The following is an 8,494-nucleotide window of genomic DNA, read 5'->3' on the forward strand; positions in this document are numbered from 1 at the left end:
ATAAAACAGCTCCAAGAAGCAGAGTTAGGAATATGATAAACTTCAGTTGTTCGTAGGAAATGAAAGAAAAGAGAAAATTAAGGGCACCTGGGTGGTTCAGTCAGGTGAGCACCTGACTCTTGATTTTGGCTCAGGTCATGATCCCAGGGTCATGGGATCAAGCCCTGCACCAGGCCCTTCACTGAGCATGGAGCCTGCTTAAGATTCTCTCTCTCTCTCCCTCTGCCCCTCTCCCCTGCTCATGCTCTGTCTCTCTCTGTAAAATAAATTTTCAAAAAATAAATGCTATTTTAAAAAGAACAAAGCAATCTAAAATTGTGCAAAATATAAATTCCATTTCTCGTAATTTCTGTGTTCCATGCTTTTTCTAAGATATGCCAAGAAAAACATTGTTGTGTTTAATGTAGTATCTAAGGAAATTTTTCAATTCTCCCCAGTATTTTTATTTGTGCCTATTAGCTTAGAAATGTATTTTTAAGTGCTTTACATTACACTGGTCATCAATCATAGGTATATATGGAAATAAAAATAAATACCACCGCTCTCAGCATTTTAAATATCCCTTTGAACATTGACTATGAGTACACAGCTCTTTTTGGCCTATATAAATGCCTTATCTTTTAGAGCTTGACAGTTTATAAAGTGCTGTGTGCTCCGTACTATCTCATTTGTTCTCATGTAACCACCCAAACCTTGAAGTGAATGGGTGGGTAATAATTCCTATTCTACCGATGAAGGTGGGTTCCAAGATGAAGAGTAATGTCCCACAGGTTGTGGTGGAGCCTGGAATAAAACACGGGTCTTGGCGGGGAGCCTGCGTTGCTCAGTTGGCTAAGCATAGACTTCAGCTCAAGTTATGGCCTCACAGTTCATGAGTTTGAGCCCTGTGTTGGGCTTTGTGCTGACAGCTCAGAGGCAGGAGCCTGCTTTTGAATTTTGTGTCTCCCTCTCTCTCTCTGCCCTCCCCCACTTTCACTCTCTCTCTCTCTCTCTCAAAAAAAAAACATTAAAAAAAAACACACACAGTCTTGGCATTACTGCCATTATACATGGTATAAGGTAAGAAAAATGGCTGGCAAATGCCTTAACAGAAATGCAAATAGAAAAATCTAATTGTTTCATTCTGGTTTGTTTACACAGAGCCCTACAAGCACTGCTCCAGACAAATGTTTTCTCCAGTAAATGCAAAACACTGATGCCAAAGTCTTCTTGAAATTGGTGTTCAGAGAACCTAAACATTAAAATAAATTCTTCCTTTTAACGGCAGTCTTCCCTCTTGCTGATTTTTCTCTCTTAAATTTTTTTTAATAACCTAACATCCTTATCAAAAACCTGTTGTTATTTTTTATGTCTAGAAATGCAGAATGGAAGAGTCCTGCAATGGCGTTAACTTGGCCATATTTGTAGATCTGCTGATCAAAAGCCTTTTATACGTTAGCTGGTTTAAATATAAACCGGGCAGATTATTTGTGATGTGAAAACCATGATTTTTGCTTTATATAGGCACTTTTAGCTATGAGAAATTTCTGTGCCTTTTCATAGTTTTAGCTGTATACTACCATTTGCAGATTTGTGCATATGTAGTCATATGTATTTTTAATTGGTCAAAAGTTGCCCTTGTTCACAGTGGTTGTTAACAAACCAGCTGGACTTTGTTTTAAAAGCAAACTAGTAGAAAACAGTTTGGCCTCAAAATAATAAGCATACAGTAACCATAGGACCCAACAATTCCACTTCTAGGTATGCACCTATGAAAAAGAAGAATGCACACAAAGACTTTGCTCTCAATGTTCACAGCAGCATTATTCATAATAGCCAACAAGTGTCAACAACCTAAATGGCCATCAACTGATGAATGGCTAAACGAATGTGGCATATCTACCCAATGGAATATGATTGAGCAATAAAAAAGTGTAAAGCTCTGATACATGCTACAACAGGATGAACCTTGAATCATCATCCCAAGTGAAAGAAGCCAGGCACAAAAGACCACATATTGTATTGACCTCATAGAATAGATAAATCCATAGAGACAGAGAGTAGAATAGTGGTTGTCTAAAGCTGGGAGGTGGTGTTGGTTGCAGGTGAACAGAGAACAAGTGCTAATGCAGACAGGTCTTCTTTTTGGAGAACAGGCATACTGCAGAGATACCATGGGTTTTGTTCTAGAACACTACAATAAAGCAAATATCACAATAAAGCAAATATCACAATAAAGCAATTCAAGTGAATTTTGTTCATTTCCCAGTGCATACAAAAGTGATGTTTATAGTATATTGTAGTCTAAGTGTGCAAGTGCACTATGTAAAAAAAAAAAAAAAAACATGTAAATACATTCATTGAAAAACATTTTATAGCTAAAAAATGCTAACCAGCATCTGAGCTTTCAGCGAGTCACAATCTTTTCGCTGGTGGAGAGTCTTGCTTCAATGCGGATGGCTGCCGAAGGTCAAAATGGCTGCAAAGATTTCTTAAAATAAGACATGGAGCTTGCCACACCAATTGACTCTTCATTTCATTTGAACACTAAGAGACAAGGGGCACCTGGGTGGCTCAATTGGTTAAGTGTCCGACTTCAGCCCAGGTCATGATCTCATGGTTTGTGGGTTCAAGCGTGCATCAGGCTCTGCACTGACAGCTTGCTCAGGTCCTGGAGCCGGCTTCGGATTCTGTGTTTCCTTCTGTCTCTGCCCTTCCCCCGCTCACTCTGTCTCTCTCTCTGTCTCTCAAAAATAAATACATGTTAAAAAAATTTTTTTAATGTATTAAAAAAAAAGAGACCGTCTCTTTGCCCCTCCCCCACTCACTCTGTCTCTCAAAAATAAATACATGTTAAAAAAAATTTAATGTATTAAAAAAAGAGACCATCGCTTCTCAGCCTTTTGGCTAAGAGAAAGTGTAAAAATAGAGACCATTATGGGGTTATTAATTGGCCTAATTTAAATATTGTCATGTCTCAAGGAATAAGAAAGCCCAAGGAGAGGGAGAGAGATAGAGGAACAATGGTCACTGGAGCAGTCAGAACCCACAGAACATTTATCAGTTAAGTTCGTGGTCTTAAATGGGTGTGGTTCATGGTGTCCCCAAATAACTATAATAGGCACATCAAAGATTCCTGATCACAAACCACCATAACAAATACAATAGTAATGAAAAAGTTTGAAATATTACATGAATTGCCAAACTGTGACAGAGATAGGAAGAAAATGCTGTTGGAAAAATGGCACCAATAGACTTAATCAATGCAGGGACACGACAAACCTTTCATTTGCAAAAAAACAGGATATTGAGGCACGTTGGTGGCTCAGTTGGATAAGTGTCTTACTCTTGGTTTCAGGTCACGTCATTATCTCACAGTTCATGAGATTGAGCCCCAAGGAGGGCTCTGTGCTGACAGCATGGAGCCTGCCTAGGATTCTCTCTCTTCCTCTCTCTCTGCCCCTCCCCTCACGCTGTCTCTCTCAAAATAAATAAACATTTAAAAAAATATGACATCCAGGTGCCTGGGTGGTTCAGTCAGTTAAGCATCTGACTTCAGCTCAGGTCATGATCTCATGGCTCGTGAGTTCGAGCCCTGCATCAGGTTCTGTGCTTACAGCTTAGAGCCTGGAGCCTGCTTCAGATTCTGTGTTCCCCTTTGTCTCTCGGCCCCCACTGGTGCTATGTCTGTCTCTTTCTGTCTCTCTCTCAAAAAATAAGTAAACATTAAAAAAAATTTTTCATTGGAACGATACAGAGATTAGCATGGCCCCTGTGCAAGGATGACATGCAAATTCATTAAGTGTTCCATATTAAAAAAAAAATTTTTTTAATATGATATCTGCAAAGCTCAACAAAGTGCAGCACAATAACATGAGGTATGCCTATACTGAAGTCTTCTAAATTATGGTGATGATTGCACAATTCTAAATACATTACACTAATAAATATATTAATATAACAAACTATCACAAACTGGGTGGCTTAAACAACACAAACATTTATTTCTCACCGTTCTGGATGCTAAAAATCCAAGGTCAAAGTGCTGGCAGATTCAGTGCCAGGTGAGAATACACTTTTTTTCTGGCCATCTTTTCTGTGTCCTCACACGGCAGAAGGGGTGAGGAAGCTCTCTGGGGTCTCTTATGTGAGGACACTAATCCCATTCATGAAGGCTCCACCCTCATGAGCTAATCACCCCCAAGGGCCCCACCTCCAAAGACCATCACATTGGGGGTTAGGTTTAAGGGTACAAACTTGGGGTGGGGGGGGGACAAAAACTCTCAGTCTACAGCACCTAGTATAGGCACGTCAAGTTTTCTGATTTGATATTCAAGATAAACTAAGTCAAAATGTTGCAGGATTTTTTTTTACCTCAATACCTAGGATTCATCACCTCAGACGCTTTGAAGAATGAAGAGGTGGACACAAAATGAGCAGCAGGCAAAAGCTTATTAGAGTATAAGATCAGAAAGGAAGAATAGTAGGAAAGCTCTCTTTACAGAGAGGGGAATTCGAAAGTGAATGCCTGAGGACTATAGGCAAGAGTCCTTGTTTTAGAAGGTTCTGGTCAGCCCTCCCCCTCCCTTCCCCCCCCCCCCCCCCCCCCCCCCCCCCCCCCGTGTTCCTCAGGTTCTGCCTTTATTGGCTTGATAGCTCTAGGTGCTGGGTTGTGCATTCCCGATTGGCTTATTTTCATTGTATGAGAGGTGGTCTATGGCCATACTGAGGTCTTTTGTCAAATTCCTGAGGGAAACCTGAGGGGGAGTTTAGGTGGGATCTGTTACATTCTTAAGAGGAACCTTATGCCTAAGGGGGTTTGCTGTCATCTGACACTCCCAGCATTGTTCCAAAATAGGTGTTTTTCCCCACCCAGGGATCTCAGGTCCTAATCTTTCCCTCTCTGCCTACTGAATCCTATCTTCTCCTATCATACTCCCCCCTCTGAATGTATGACTTCTAACTCCTGTTAGGAACCAGGATAATGATCTTAACTGCTTCCTGCTGAAAGCGGGGGAAGGGGAATGGCAGTCAGGGCAGGTTCAAAGGTCAATCCAGAGGTCGATAAAATGGGAACATCTGGGCTAGCAGAATTTTTCTTGGATATCTTATTTCTCTGGCATATGCAACGGCTTCTACAAATGACATACAAAGAGTTTAGACCAGCAAGCATTAATATTCCAAATGCAATGCTACCTAGGGAGAAGGCCACACCATTAGGAAGGGAAGATGCATTGTAGCCATCCAAAAAATCCCTACATGTCTGGTTATATATACTTATTAACTATAGTTTTTTTTTTTCTCCCTCTTCCATCCTTATTTGGATGATAAGTATAACAACTCCATGATAAGTATTTCATTTTACCTCAAGGAAAGATTGATCTTCAATATCCAGATTACTGTAAATTTAGGCAATTGTTTTTCTGTCCTGAAGCTAGTAGCACTAGAGTCCCTAATTCAATCATAATATCCCTTCCTAGCAAGAAAGTGTGGATCTCTGGCATTATCAAAAAAGAATGTGAGAAATATCAAGTCTCCCCATACACACCCCAGTGGCTGAGGAAAAACGTGGCCATGGGTTTTCCAGTGACTCTAATCATCATGTTGTGTTTGGATGGTTGGCCTGGAGTGGAAAGGAGAACAGAAACGGTGACTCAGGTGTCAAGAAGGAAATCAACTGGTTTTCCTTCTATATCCAGAGTTACCAGAGGTGAGGCTCTGGGTTTCCCATAGATAGTTGTTTAGAAGAGCCACCGTAAAGAGCCCCAGGCCCTTTCAGGGATGTTGGTAATCTGAGCGCTCCCAGATTAAGTCACTGAGGGCATTCCGATTTCTAGTGATTGTCTCCACAAAAGGGGCATGGCTTATGGGTTTCAACTTCAGTTGTCCCTTCTGAAGACATTGTCACTTCCAGTGCCCTGAATGGCCACATAAATGGCACTTGGTGCCAGGACCTCGGGAAGTCTGGTCTGAATAGTAGGTAAGGCTGTAACTAAGGTCTCAAATTTTTTCTAAAGCCTCCTTTCTTGTTCCTTACTCTCCTCTTGATCTCGGTTGTAATATACCCAATTGATAGTTTGTAAGAGCTCCTTGAGGGTCCCTTCCAGGCCAACAGCCAGCATTGTTCCAAAATATGTGTTTTTCCCCACACAGAGACCTCAGGTCCTATCCTTTCCCTCTCTGCCTATTTTATCCTATCTTTTCCTATCATAAAAAGACCTGGGCTCACCTGGGCAATCACTTGATCTCTCTGCCGTTGCTTCCCCTTTTTATGAAAAGTAAGGTTTCACTAGTGACTTAAGATGACTCTAACTCCACAAACCAGCATTATGTTGATCTTTATTTTCATAAAGGCAGACTAAGAAAAATGTTTTGTAATAGAGACAGACCAAGATACCACACCTTGTGCTGCTCCAGCTGCCTTTCCTCGGGAGTCCCAGACATGGTGAGAAAGGGTATGCTATTGCTGGGGCAGCCTTCCAGCTAAGGGAAGTCTGAGCGTGTAAATCATATGGCTGTAATGAAGCCAAGATGTATGTGCACCAACTGGCTTGCAAGACATTTAAAACTTCACTTTTTAAAAATCCACTCTAATATATGTCTGACGCTTTTTACTCTAATGTCATCAGACTTTATAGAATCTGTAGACTTATGGAATTTGAATTGGAAATATTTTGTCCTGTTTTACCTTTATGTGTTCCCCGAGACTATGGAGTCTATAGTGGTTTTTGATATTTGCAATATAAAACTCATTGTTAAGTAGGTAAACTAATATATCATTTTAGATGCCGGAGGCTCATTCTATTTAAAAAGTGAAGGGGCAATAAATCCCTTGGCTGTGCAACAATGTGGCTTTAGCTTTTTATCAATTAACAGTTCTCTTAGTTCTCTTCTACCCAGCCATCCCTACTCTCCCCTCCCCAAAGCAAAAAGAAGTCTAGAAACTCAACAGATAGGATTTGTTACATGATTAGCTCCCTAACCACCAACACCACCACCTTAACACACACACACACACACACACACACACACACACACACACACACAAACTGAGAAATAGTACATGTGTAGCAATCCGAAAGATATTCAGATGTATCAATGATACTAATATTTGTTAATGTTCATAGCAGGCATTTATCCTAATACATAGGAGTCCCCACTCCACAGATGGAAGAGTTAGATAAGATAATGATATGCATACTTTCTCCAATCCTCTCAAAGGAATAAACTCATTTACTCTTGAGAGAGGATAATGGGACTGACTGGAAAAGAATCTACCTTTCAATGTTCTGAAGTTCTATCACGTCTCTCCTTCCATTGTTCTCCAGGTGCCTATAACGTGAAACACAAAGCATACACAGAGAACCCTTGAGATATTGTCCTGGAGTGCACACCTCACCTAAGAAGAAAAAAACAGGCTATTAAGGCTCAAATCCCAAGGATGCATCCACTCATATAATGTATCATATACACACACACACACACACACACACACACACACACACACATATATATATATAAAAGAAAGAAAGGAAAAAAGAAAAAGAAAAACAGAGTAACATAGCAATTCCAAGACCATGGCTTGATTTTCATCCCATCTACTAAGCATGCTCTAACTCATTGCTACAAGAGGTCATATCTTAAAGTGGCAAAGTGATGACTGAGGGTTTTCTATATTTAAAACTTCATTGTCAGGAAGATGCACAGGTGTACCTGCTGTAAATCATGGAACAAGACTGAAAATGAACGTGGCACACCCTTTCTGCCACACACAATAAAGCTCCCTTTCCTCAAGCTGCAGGAATCATTGTTTGCAAAGCACTTCAAGGCAAGCCAGGGAAGCATGTTTGGAAAACAAAGGACTTTTTAATTGCTGCTGACATGAATGAACTCTCTGAAACAACAGCTGTGTCTTGAGATTACATTACAAGGCATGTGAGCAGGATACAAAGCATCCTCATAAAAAGACAAAGCCCGAGAAGCCTTTTATTGTTTTCTAAAAAAAATTCCCAAGCCTGGGATGCCTAATTTCAATTCCTACAGGATGCAGCAATCATATGTTTACAGAACAAAATTGAGAAATAACCTTTATATTTACTGTGGCTGATAAAAAAACAAAATCCTGGTAGATAGTTTGGGTAGGAGAAGGAAGTCAGTTGTCAGTTAAAATACTGTCCCAGGAGATTATTTCCTTTCTGTCTTTCTAGTCACAGAATGTCGGCTGCTGAGTATAAATTATGGACAAAAGAACTCATTTGGAGAAATATTGACCCAGTCATACTTCATAGGTTTATTACTACCCTGAGAGAAATGATCCTTGTGAAATTAGAACTGCTGAACTACAACCAAGAGTCTTTCAGAGACAAACCTCAAGGGGAATGGAAGAGAAGGTTAAGGGTGGGGGGAGAGGGAAATCAAGGATGCTTAAACAAGAAAGAAAGGGGCCAAGGAGATAGGGATTTAGTGAACACACCAATGGACCTGACATCGAGCTAATGATTATAATGCTATTTCT

At 40.4% G+C, this 8,494-nt stretch overlaps 1 pseudogene; it reads left to right on the top strand.

Annotated features, from left to right (window-relative positions):
- The first annotated feature begins 3,705 nt into the window (after nt 1-3,705).
- On the top strand, nt 3,706-3,796 carry LOC123596588 (annotated as a pseudogene).
- The last annotated feature ends 4,698 nt before the right edge of the window (nt 3,797-8,494 follow it).

Source organism: Leopardus geoffroyi, chromosome B1 (assembly GCF_018350155.1).
Source record: "Leopardus geoffroyi isolate Oge1 chromosome B1, O.geoffroyi_Oge1_pat1.0, whole genome shotgun sequence".
NCBI lineage: Eukaryota > Metazoa > Chordata > Mammalia > Carnivora > Felidae > Leopardus > Leopardus geoffroyi.